Below are 13,011 nucleotides of genomic sequence, written 5' to 3' on the forward strand. Positions count from 1 at the left end.
GCCTCCTTCCCTCCCTTTCTCTAGCACCCCTGCCCTCTAACTGGCCTGACGAGAAAAACTGGATTCCTAAGATAACAAATCTGCGCTACGGCCTAGTTACTGTGTGGCAGTGGGGTTTGTTATGAGGGTGGCGCCGATTCATTTCTTTTGGCTAGATGGTTTGTGTTGTTTCATGTCGATCAGTGATATCGATCATTCTGAGGAGGTAATAGTTCTACAGGAAGTGATCATGTCCTCTAAAACCCTGTGAGGAGTCTCTACCTAGAGAGATGTGAAGAGCACCGCCTATAAGGGTTAGAAAACAGAGAGTGAGACACAGAATGGTAGTTGACTGAGGAACGAGGTGATTGAAAAAGAGGATAAATGTAAAATGACAGGCAGATCAGCAGACATGTAGAGAGGACGTGGGAAGAGAAGTGGAAAAGGTTAGAGAGGACGTGGGAAGAGAAGTGGAAAAGGTTAGAGAGGACGTGGGAAGAGAAGTGGAAAGGTTAGAAGAAGAAGTGGAAAAGGTTAGAGAGGGACGTGGGAAGAGAAGTGGAAAAGGTTAGAGAGGGACGTGGGAAGAGAAGTGGAAAAGGTTAGAGAGGGACGTGGGAAGAGAAGTGAAGTGGAAAAGGTTAGAGAGGAGTGGGAAGAAGTGGAAGAGAAGGGCGTGGGGAAAAGGTTAGAGAGGACGTGGGAAGAGAAGTGGAAAAGGTTAGAGAGGACGTGGGAAGAGAAGTGGAAAAGGTTAGAGAGGACGTGGGAAGAGAAGTGGAAAAGGTTAGAGAGGACGTGGGAAGAGAAGTGGAAAAGGTTAGAGAGGACGTGGGAAGAGAAGTGGAAAAGGTTAGAGGGGACGTGGGAAGAGAAGTGGAAAAGGTTAGAGAGGGACGTGGGAAGAGAAGTGGAAAAGGTTAGAGGGGACGTGGGAAGAGAAGTGGAAAAGGTTAGAGAGGACGTGGGAAGAGAAGTGGAAAAGGTTAGAGAGGGGACGTGGGAAGAGAAGTGGAAAAGGTTAGAGAGGACGTGGGAAGAGAAGTGGAAAAGGTTAGAGAGGACGTGGGAAGAGAAGTGGAAAAGGTTAGAGAGGACGTGGGAAGAGAAGTGGAAAAGGTTAGAGAGGACGTGGGAAGAGAAGTGGAAAAGGTTAGAGAGGACGTGGGAAGAGAAGTGGAAAAGGTTAGAGAGGACGTGGGAAGAGAAGTGGAAAAGGTTAGAGAGGACGTGGGAAGAGAAGTGGAAAAGGTTAGAGAGGACGTGGGAAGAGAAGTGGAAAAGGTTAGAGAGGACGTGGGAAGAGAAGTGGAAAAGGTTAGAGAGGACGTGGGAAGAGAAGTGGAAAAGGTTAGAAGGACGTGGGAAGGGTGGAAAAGGTTAGAAGGGCGTGGGAAAGGTGGAAAAGGTTAGAGGGGACGTGGGAAGAGAAGTGGAAAAGGTTAGAGAGGGACGTGGGAAGAGAAGTGGAAAAGGTTAGAGAGGACGTGGGAAGAGTGGAAGGTTGGAAAGGTTAGAAGGACGTGGGAAGAGAAGTGGAAAAGGTTAGAGAGGGACGTGGGAAGAGAAGTGGAAAAGGTTAGAGAGGACGATGGGAAGAGAAGTGGAAAAGGTTAGAGAGGACGTGGGAAGAGAAGTGGAAAAGGTTAGAGAGGGGACGTGGGAAGAGAAGTGGAAAAAGGTTAGAGGGCGTGGGAAGAGAAGTGGAAAAAGGTTAGAGAGGACGTGGGGAGAAGTGGGGTTAGAGGGGACAGAAGTGGAAAAAGGTTAGAGAGGACGGGGGAGAAGTGGAAAAGGTTAGAGAGGGACGTGGGAAGAGAAGTGGAAAAGGTTAGAGAGGGGACGTGGGAAGAGAAGTGGAAAAGGAAGAGGACGTGGGAAGAGAGTGGAAAAAGGTTAGAGAGGGACGTGGGAAGAGAAGTGGAAAAGGTTAGAGAGGACGTGGGAAGAGAAGTGGAAAAGGTTAGAGAGGGGCGTGGGAAGAAGTGGAAAAGGTTAGACAGGGCGTGGGAAGAGAAGTGGAAAAGGTTAGAAGGGACGTGGGAAGAGAAGTGGAAAAGGTTAGAGGGGATGTGGGAAGAAGTGGAAAAGGTTAGAGAGGACGTGGGAAGAGAAGTGGAAAGGTTAGAGAGGGGACGTGGGAAGAGAAGTGGAAAAGGTTAGAAGGGGACGGGGAAGAGAAGTGGAAAAGGTTAGAAGGGACGTGGGAAGAGAGAGTGGAAAAGGTTAGAGAGGGGACGTGGGAAGAGAAGTGAAGAAAAGGTTAGGGGACGTGGGAAGAGGTGGAGAAAGGAGACAGGGTGGGACAGAAGTGAAGAGGTTAGGGGGGGACAGGTGGGAAGAGAAGTGGAAAAGGTTAGAGAGGGACAGGTGAAGAGACAGGGGGGGAGAGAGGGGACAGGTGAAGAGACAGGGGGAGAGGGGACAGGTGAAGAGACAGGGGGAGAGGGGACAGGTGAAGAGACAGGGGGACAGGTGAAGAGACAGGGGGGGACAGGTGAAGAGACAGGGGGAGAGGGGGACAGGTAAAGAGACAGGGGGAGAGGGGACAGGTGAAGAGACAGGGGGAGAGGGGACAGGTGAAGAGACAGGGGGAAGAGAGAGGACAGGTGAAGAGACAGGGGGAGGGGACAGGTGAAGAGACGGGGGGGGGGGACAGGTGAAGAGACAGGGGGAGAGGGGACAGGTGAAGAGACAGGGGGAGAGAGGACAGGTGAAGAGACAGGGGGGGGGGAGAGGGGACAGGTGAAGAGACAGGGGGGGACAGGTGAAGAGACAGGGGAAGAGAGAGGACAGGTGAAGAGACAGGGGGGGAGAGAGGGGACAGGTGAAGAGACAGGGGAAGAGAGAGGGGACAGGTGAAGAGACAGGGGAAGAGAGAGGACAGGTGAAGAGACAGGGGGGGAGAGAGGGGACAGGGTAACGTTAAAAAGAGAGCAAAAAAAGACAGAGAGGTAGAGTGAGACGTATAGTTTAATAAGTTAATGCTACGTCGAGGAATGCAGAGACTACATACCAGATGTTATACACACCATTACACCGTCATACACACACAGACCACACAGCCAGACATGCAATTAATGAACAAGAAAACAAAGCTATACATAATGTATGCTGCAGTCATACACTGAATAGAACAGTATCTAACACTTAGTCATACACTGAATAGAACAGTAGCTAACACTTACAGTCATACACTGAATAGAACAGTAGCTAACACTTACAGTCATACACTGAATAGAACAGTAGCTAACACTTACAGTCATACACTGAATAGAACAGTAGCTAACACTTACAGTCATACACTGAATAGAACAGTCGCTAACACTTACAGTCATACACAGAATATAACAGTATCTAACACGTACAGTCATACACAGAATATAACAGTATCTAACACGTACAGTCATACACAGAATATAACAGTATCTAACACTTAGTCATAATAAACAACTGCATACCAGGTCATTTTACAAGATATTCTTTTTTTTTTAAATATAGACAATTGATCAAATTTGTTCATACCTTAATCAAACAAAGCAATGTCTGCATATACTTTATATGATTTGAGAATAAAAAAATAGTTTGTCTTTAGTAAAATCACCTGTAACAATTCAATGTTAAAAAGGGCTGTCTAATATCATACAATCCAATACATGGCATTTCACTGTACTTGTGCACCTGACATTAAAAACTTGAGTGCCATCTATCTACAGTGGCAAGAAAAACAATGTGAACCCTTTGGAATAATCTGGATTTCTGCATAAATTGGTTGTACAATTAGATCTGAACTTCATCTAAGTCACAGACAAACACAGTCTGCTTAAACTAATAACACAAATGACTGTATTGTTATTGTCTGTATTGAATACATCATTTAAACATTCAGTGTAGGTTGGAAAAGTATGTGAACCCCGAGGCTAATGACTTCTCCAAAAGCTAATGGGAGTCAGGAGTTAGCTAAACTGGATTCCAATCAATGAGATGAGATAGGAGATGTTGGTTAGAGCTGCCCTGCCCTATAAAAATACCTGTCTATTTGTGGAAAAATCCCCCTGATTAACTCCTTTGTCATATCACAGTTTACCTGTTTGCTTATGGTTTTACCTACACCTTGTGACCTGCTTTTGAAATTATATGAACAAATAAATATTCCGTTTTATTTGGAATGGCAAGCCAGACAAAATTAAAAGGGCCTATTTATATAACGAATATCAATTTGGTGGGCAGAAATGATTAAATGTTAAAGCATTAGACCTCTCACTAAAGGCATCAGTCATACACAAGTCATACTTAAATCCAAACTGGTTCTCTTGTCAATTGGTACAAATGTCTCATCCTATTTTCAGGAAGGGCCTTTTTCCCTTCATTCAGATTACACCGGCTCACTTTCGATTGTTTGAAAAGGAAATCATCTCGAAAATATCTTAATTTTTTAAACAAGCCTTAGAAAGTTGGTTGCAATTTCAGTTTAATCCACCTGAAAGGACGGAACAAATAGTACAACAAATATTGTGGTTAAATTCAAATATACTAATTGATAAAAAAAAACTGTATTTGTCAAATATTTTGTTTTTTACAGGTATACTTTTAGTGAATGATATCATAAATAGGACTGGTGGAGTTATGTCACACATGCAGCTAACACAGACATATGGAAATGTCTGCTCTACCCAAAATTACAACCAATTAATTGCAGCATTACCACAAAAATGGAAGAGGTAAGTAGAAGGGGGAAAAAGTAAGGAACTTTGTATGTCGGCCCTGTATTAAAGAACATAAATGGTTAAAGAAAAGTGGATGATCCAGAAGAAGATTGGGAGAATGTCAAATGGTCAAATGAAACCAAAATAGAACTTTTTGGTAAAAGCTCAACTCGTCGTGTTTGGAGGACAAAGAATGCTGATTTGCATCCAAAGAACACCATACCTACTGTGAAGCATGGGGGTGGAAACATCATGCTTTGGGGCTGTTTTTCTGCAAAGCGACCAGGACGACTGATCCGTGTGAAGGAAAGAATGAATGGGGCCATGTATCGTGAGATTTTGAGTGAAAACCTCCTTCCATCAGCAAGGGCATTGAAGATGAAACGTGGCTGGGTCTTTCAGCATGACAATGATCCCAAGCACACCGCCCGGGCAACGAAGGAGTGGCTTCGTAAGAAGCATTTCAAGGTCCTGGAGTGGCCTAGCCAGTCTCCAGATCTCAACCCCATAGAAAATCTTTGGAGGGAGTTGAAAGTCTGTGTTGCCCAGCAACAGCCCCAAAACATCACTGCTCTAGAGGAGATCTGCATGGAGGAATGGGCCAAAATACCAGCAACAGTGTGTGAAAACCTTGTGAAGACTTACAGAAAACGTTTGACCTCTGTCATTGCCAACAAAAGGTATATAACAAAGTATTGAGATAAACTTTTGTTATTGACCAAATACTTATTTTCCACCATAATTTGCAAATAAATTCATTAAAAATCCTACAATGTGATTTTCTGGATTTTTTTCTCATTTTGTCTGTCATAGTTGAAGTGTACCTATGATGAAAATTACAGGCCTCTCATCTTTTTAAGTGGGAGAACTTGCACAATTGTTGGCTGACTAAATATTTTTTTTGCCCCACTGTATGTGTATATGTATGCATGCGTGTATGGATATATATATTTACCAAAAAATATGGGGGATTGGAAATTATGCAGACAATTACATTGGAAGCAACATTCTAAAACTATATTTTTATTTATTTATTTATTTTTTTAAATAAAAAAATAAACTCACAAAATTTGAGTTTGCTATTCACAAGAAGCATTGCCTGATGTGAACCATGCCATCGAACAAAAGACCCAAGATTAAGAATTGTTGACACCAGGCAAAGCAGGAAAGGGTTACAAAAGTATCTCTAAAAGCCTTGATGTTCATCAGTCCACAGCAAGACAAAATTGTCTATAAATGGAGAAAGTTCAGCACTGCTACTCTCCCTAGGAGTGGCCGCCCTGCAAAGATGACTGCAAGAGCACAGCACAGAATGCTCAATGAGGTTAAGAAGAATCCTAGAGTGTCAGCTAAAGACTTACAGAAATCTCTGGAACATGCTAACATCTCTGTTGACAAGTCTACGATACGTAAAACACTAAACAAGAATGGTGTTCATGGGAGGATACCAGGGAAGAAGACACTGCTGTCCAAACAAAAACATTGCTGCAAGTCTGAAGTTCGCAAAAGTGCACCTGGATGTTTCACAGCGCTACTGGCAAAATATTCTGTGGAGAGATTAAACTCCAGTTGATTTGTTTGGAAGGAAGGAACACACAACACTGTGTGTGGAGAGATGAAATTACAGTTGAGTTGTTTGGAAGGAACACACAACACTGTGTGTGGAGAGATGAAACTACAGTTGAGTTGTTTGGAAGGAACACACAACACTGTGTGTGGAGAGATGAAACTACAGTTGAGTTGTTTGGAAGGAACACACAACACTGTGTGTGGAGAGTTGAAACTACAGTTGAGTTGTTTGGAAGGAAGGAACAGACAACACTGTGTGTGGAGAGATGAAACTACAGTTGAGTTGTTTGGAAGGAAGGAACACAACACTGTGTGTGGAGAGATGAAACTACAGTTGATTTGTTTGGAAGGAAGGAACACAACACTGTGTGTGGACAGATGAAACTACAGTTGATTTGTTTGGAAGGAAGGAACACACAACACTGTGTGTGGAGAGATGAAATTACAGTTGAGTTGTTTGGAAGGAAGGAACACAACACTGTGTGTGGAGAGATGAAATTACAGTTGATTTGTTTGGAAGGAAGGAACACAACACTGTGTGTGGAGAGATGAAATTACAGTTGAGTTGTTTGGAAGGAAGGAACACAACACTGTGTGTGGAGAGATGAAACTACAGTTGATTTGTTTGGAAGGAAGGAACACACAACACTGTGTGTGGACAGATGAAACTACAGTTGATTTGTTTGGAAGGAAGGAACACACAACACTGTGTGTGGACAGATGAAACTACAGTTGATTTGTTTGGAAGGAAGGAACACAACACTGTGTGTGGAGAGATGAAACTACAGTTGATTTGTTTGGAAGGAAGGAACACACAACACTGTGTGTGGACAGATGAAACTACAGTTGATTTGTTTGGAAGGAAGGAACACACAACACTGTGTGTGGACAGATGAAACTACAGTTGATTTGTTTGGAAGGAAGGAACACAACACTGTGTGTGGAGAGATGAAACTACAGTTGATTTGTTTGGAAGGAACAGACAACACTGTGTGTGGAGAGATGAAACTACAGTTGATTTGTTTGGAAGGAAGGAACACACAACACTGTGTGTGGACAGATGAAACTACAGTTGAGTTGTTTGGAAGGAACAGACAACACTGTGTGTGGAGAGATGAAACTACAGTTGATTTGTTTGGAAGGAAGGAACAGACAACACTGTGTGTGGAGAGATGAAACTACAGTTGATTTGTTTGGAAGGAAGGAACACAACACTGTGTGTGGAGAGATGAAACTACAGTTGAGTTGTTTGGAAGGAAGGAACAGACAACACTGTGTGTGGAGAGATGAAACTACAGTTGATTTGTTTGGAAGGAAGGAACACAACACTGTGTGTGGAGAGATGAAACTACAGTTGAGTTGTTTGGAAGGAAGGAACACAACACTGTGTGTGGAGAGATGAAACTACAGTTGATTTGTTTGGAAGGAAGGAACACAACACTGTGTGTGGACAGATGAAACTACAGTTGAGTTGTTTGGAAGGAAGGAACACAACACTGTGTGTGGACAGATGAAATTACAGTTGATTTGTTTGGAAGGAAGGAACAGACAACACTGTGTGTGGAGAGATGAAATTACAGTTGAGTTGTTTGGAAGGAAGGAACACAACACTGTGTGTGGACAGATGAAATTACAGTTGATTTGTTTGGAAGGAAGGAACACAACACTGTGTGTGGACAGATGAAACTACAGTTGAGTTGTTTGGAAGGAAGGAACACAACACTGTGTGTGGACAGATGAAATTACAGTTGATTTGTTTGGAAGGAAGGAACACAACACTGTGTGGACAGATGAAACTACAGTTGAGTTGTTTGGAAGGAAGGAACACACAACACTGTGTGTGGACAGATGAAACTACAGTTGATTTGTTTGGAAGGAAGGAACACACAACACTGTGTGTGGACAGATGAAACTACAGTTGATTTGTTTGGAAGGAAGGAACACAAAACACTGTGTGTGGACAGATGAAACTACAGTTGATTTGTTTGGAAGGAACAGACAACACTGTGTGTGGAGAGATGAAACTACAGTTGATTTGTTTGGAAGGAAGGAACACACAACACTGTGTGTGGAGAGATGAAACTACAGTTGAGTTGTTTGGAAGGAAGGAACACACAACACTGTGTGTGGAGAGATGAAACTACAGTTGAGTTGTTTGGAAGGAAGGAACAGACAACACTGTGTGTGGAGAGATGAAACTACAGTTGATTTGTTTGGAAGGAAAGAACACAACACTGTGTGTGGAGAGATGAAACTACAGTTGAATTGTTTGGAAGGAAGGAACACAACACTGTGTGTGGAGAGATGAAACTACAGTTGATTTGTTTGGAAGGAAGGAACACAACACTGTGTGTGGACAGATGAAACTACAGTTGAGTTGTTTGGAAGGAAGGAACACAACACTGTGTGTGGACAGATGAAATTACAGTTGATTTGTTTGGAAGGAAGGAACAGACAACACTGTGTGTGGAGAGATGAAATTACAGTTGAGTTGTTTGGAAGGAAGGAACACAACACTGTGTGTGGACAGATGAAATTACAGTTGATTTGTTTGGAAGGAAGGAACACAACACTGTGTGTGGACAGATGAAACTACAGTTGAGTTGTTTGGAAGGAAGGAACACAACACTGTGTGTGGACAGATGAAATTACAGTTGATTTGTTTGGAAGGAAGGAACACAACACTGTGTGTGGACAGATGAAACTACAGTTGAGTTGTTTGGAAGGAAGGAACACACAACACTGTGTGTGGACAGATGAAACTACAGTTGATTTGTTTGGAAGGAAGGAACACACAACACTGTGTGTGGACAGATGAAACTACAGTTGATTTGTTTGGAAGGAAGGAACACAAAACACTGTGTGTGGACAGATGAAACTACAGTTGATTTGTTTGGAAGGAACAGACAACACTGTGTGTGGAGAGATGAAACTACAGTTGATTTGTTTGGAAGGAAGGAACACACAACACTGTGTGTGGAGAGATGAAACTACAGTTGAGTTGTTTGGAAGGAAGGAACACACAACACTGTGTGTGGAGAGATGAAACTACAGTTGAGTTGTTTGGAAGGAAGGAACACAACACTGTGTGTGGACAGATGAAACTACAGTTGAGTTGTTTGGAAGGAAGGAACACAACACTGTGTGTGGACAGATGAAATTACAGTTGATTTGTTTGGAAGGAAGGAACAGACAACACTGTGTGTGGAGAGATGAAATTACAGTTGAGTTGTTTGGAAGGAAGGAACACAACACTGTGTGTGGACAGATGAAATTACAGTTGATTTGTTTGGAAGGAAGGAACACAACACTGTGTGTGGACAGATGAAACTACAGTTGAGTTGTTTGGAAGGAAGGAACACAACACTGTGTGTGGACAGATGAAATTACAGTTGATTTGTTTGGAAGGAAGGAACACAACACTGTGTGTGGAGAGATGAAACTACAGTTGAGTTGTTTGGAAGGAAGGAACACACAACACTGTGTGTGGACAGATGAAACTACAGTTGAGTTGTTTGGAAGGAAGGAACACACAACACTGTGTGTGGACAGATGAAACTACAGTTGAGTTGTTTGGAAGGAAGGAACACACAACACTGTGTGTGGACAGATGAAACTACAGTTGATTTGTTTGGAAGGAAGGAACACACAACACTGTGTGTGGACAGATGAAACTACAGTTGATTTGTTTGGAAGGAAGGAACACAAAACACTGTGTGTGGACAGATGAAACTACAGTTGATTTGTTTGGAAGGAACAGACAACACTGTGTGTGGAGAGATGAAACTACAGTTGATTTGTTTGGAAGGAAGGAACACACAACACTGTGTGTGGAGAGATGAAACTACAGTTGAGTTGTTTGGAAGGAAGGAACACACAACACTGTGTGTGGACAGATGAAACTACAGTTGAGTTGTTTGGAAGGAAGGAACACACAACACTGTGTGTGGACAGATGAAACTACAGTTGATTTGTTTGGAAGGAAGGAACAGACAACACTTTGTGTGGAGAGATGAAATTACAGTTGAGTTGTTTGGAAGGAAGGAACACAACACTGTGTGTGGAGAGATGAAACTACAGTTGATTTGTTTGGAAGGAAGGAACACACAACACTGTGTGTGGACAGATGAAACTACAGTTGATTTGTTTGGAAGGAAGGAACACACAACACTGTGTGTGGACAGATGAAACTACAGTTGATTTGTTTGGAAGGAAGGAACACAACACTGTGTGTGGAGAGATGAAACTACAGTTGATTTGTTTGGAAGGAAGGAACACACAACACTGTGTGTGGACAGATGAAACTACAGTTGATTTGTTTGGAAGGAAGGAACACACAACACTGTGTGTGGACAGATGAAACTACAGTTGATTTGTTTGGAAGGAAGGAACACAACACTGTGTGTGGAGAGATGAAACTACAGTTGATTTGTTTGGAAGGAACAGACAACACTGTGTGTGGAGAGATGAAACTACAGTTGATTTGTTTGGAAGGAAGGAACACACAACACTGTGTGTGGACAGATGAAACTACAGTTGAGTTGTTTGGAAGGAACAGACAACACTGTGTGTGGAGAGATGAAACTACAGTTGATTTGTTTGGAAGGAAGGAACAGACAACACTGTGTGTGGAGAGATGAAACTACAGTTGATTTGTTTGGAAGGAAGGAACACAACACTGTGTGTGGAGAGATGAAACTACAGTTGAGTTGTTTGGAAGGAAGGAACACAACACTGTGTGTGGAGAGATGAAACTACAGTTGATTTGTTTGGAAGGAAGGAACACAACACTGTGTGTGGACAGATGAAACTACAGTTGAGTTGTTTGGAAGGAAGGAACACAACACTGTGTGTGGACAGATGAAATTACAGTTGATTTGTTTGGAAGGAAGGAACAGACAACACTGTGTGTGGAGAGATGAAATTACAGTTGAGTTGTTTGGAAGGAAGGAACACAACACTGTGTGTGGACAGATGAAATTACAGTTGATTTGTTTGGAAGGAAGGAACACAACACTGTGTGTGGACAGATGAAACTACAGTTGAGTTGTTTGGAAGGAAGGAACACAACACTGTGTGTGGACAGATGAAATTACAGTTGATTTGTTTGGAAGGAAGGAACACAACACTGTGTGTGGACAGATGAAACTACAGTTGAGTTGTTTGGAAGGAAGGAACACACAACACTGTGTGTGGACAGATGAAACTACAGTTGAGTTGTTTGGAAGGAAGGAACACACAACACTGTGTGTGGACAGATGAAACTACAGTTGATTTGTTTGGAAGGAAGGAACACACAACACTGTGTGTGGACAGATGAAACTACAGTTGATTTGTTTGGAAGGAAGGAACACAAAACACTGTGTGTGGACAGATGAAACTACAGTTGATTTGTTTGGAAGGAACAGACAACACTGTGTGTGGAGAGATGAAACTACAGTTGATTTGTTTGGAAGGAAGGAACACACAACACTGTGTGTGGAGAGATGAAACTACAGTTGAGTTGTTTGGAAGGAAGGAACACACAACACTGTGTGTGGACAGATGAAACTACAGTTGAGTTGTTTGGAAGGAAGGAACACAACACTGTGACAGATGAAATTACAGTTGATTTGTTTGAAGGAACTACAACACTGTGTGTGGAGAGATGAAATTACAGTTGAGTTGTTTGAAGGAAGGAACACAACACTGTGTGTGGACAGATGAAATTACAGTTGATTTGTTTGGAAGGAAGGAACACAACACTGTGTGTGGACAGATGAAACTACAGTTGAGTTGTTTGGAAGGAAGGAACACACAACACTGTGTGTGGACAGATGAAACTACAGTTGAGTTGTTTGGAAGGAAGGAACACACAACACTGTGTGTGGAGAGATGAAACTACAGTTGAGTTGTTTGGAAGGAAGGAACACAAAACACTGTGTGTGGACAGATGAAACTACAGTTGAGTTGTTTGGAAGGAAGGAACACAACACTGTGTGTGGACAGATGAAACTACAGTTGATTTGTTTGGAAGGAAGGAACACACAACACTGTGTGTGGACAGATGAAACTACAGTTGATTTGTTTGGAAGGAAGGAACACAAAACACTGTGTGTGGACAGATGAAACTACAGTTGATTTGTTTGGAAGGAACAGACAACACTGTGTGTGGAGAGATGAAACTACAGTTGATTTGTTTGGAAGGAAGGAACACACAACACTGTGTGTGGAGAGATGAAACTACAGTTGAGTTGTTTGGAAGGAAGGAACACACAACACTGTGTGTGGACAGATGAAACTACAGTTGATTTGTTTGGAAGGAAGGAACAGACAACACTGTGTGTGGACAGATGAAACTACAGTTGATTTGTTTGGAAGGAAGGAACAGACAACACTGTGTGTGGAGAGATGAAACTACAGTTGATTTGTTTGGAAGGAAGGAACACAACACTGTGTGTGGACAGATGAAATTACAGTTGAGTTGTTTGGAAGGAAGGAACACACAACACTGTGTGTGGAGAAATAAGGCACAGCACACCAACATCAAAACCTCATCCCAACTGTAAACTATGGTCGAGGCTGCTATGCTGCTTCAGGGCCTGGACAGCTTGCTATCAGACGGAACAATTCATTCCCAAGTTTATCAAGACATTTTTCAGGAGAATGTAAGGCTGTCTGCCAATTGAAGCTCAACAGAAGTTAGGTGATGCAACAGGACAACAACTCAAAACCAAAGAAGTAAATCAACAACAGAATGGCTTCCACAGAAGAAAAT

At 42.5% G+C, this 13,011-nt stretch overlaps 1 long non-coding RNA gene across 3 annotated transcripts; it reads left to right on the forward strand.

Moving 5' to 3' along the window:
• Positions 1–3: 3 nt before the first annotated feature.
• On the forward strand, positions 4–1,953 carry LOC127915241 (uncharacterized). 3 transcript variants are annotated; one of them, XR_008090671.1, is made up of 4 exons: positions 4–425; positions 667–831; positions 1,000–1,329; positions 1,909–1,953. It is a non-coding gene; the product is annotated as an uncharacterized LOC127915241 (long non-coding RNA). The 3 variants fall into 3 exon arrangements; XR_008090669.1 differs by having other exon boundaries at positions 6–458; XR_008090670.1 differs by lacking the exon at positions 1,909–1,953 and adding an exon at positions 1,592–1,636 and having other exon boundaries at positions 6–458.
• Positions 1,954–13,011: the final 11,058 nt, after the last annotated feature.

This window comes from Oncorhynchus keta, chromosome 34, assembly GCF_023373465.1.
Source record: "Oncorhynchus keta strain PuntledgeMale-10-30-2019 chromosome 34, Oket_V2, whole genome shotgun sequence".
Classification (NCBI taxonomy): Eukaryota; Metazoa; Chordata; class Actinopteri; order Salmoniformes; family Salmonidae; genus Oncorhynchus; species Oncorhynchus keta.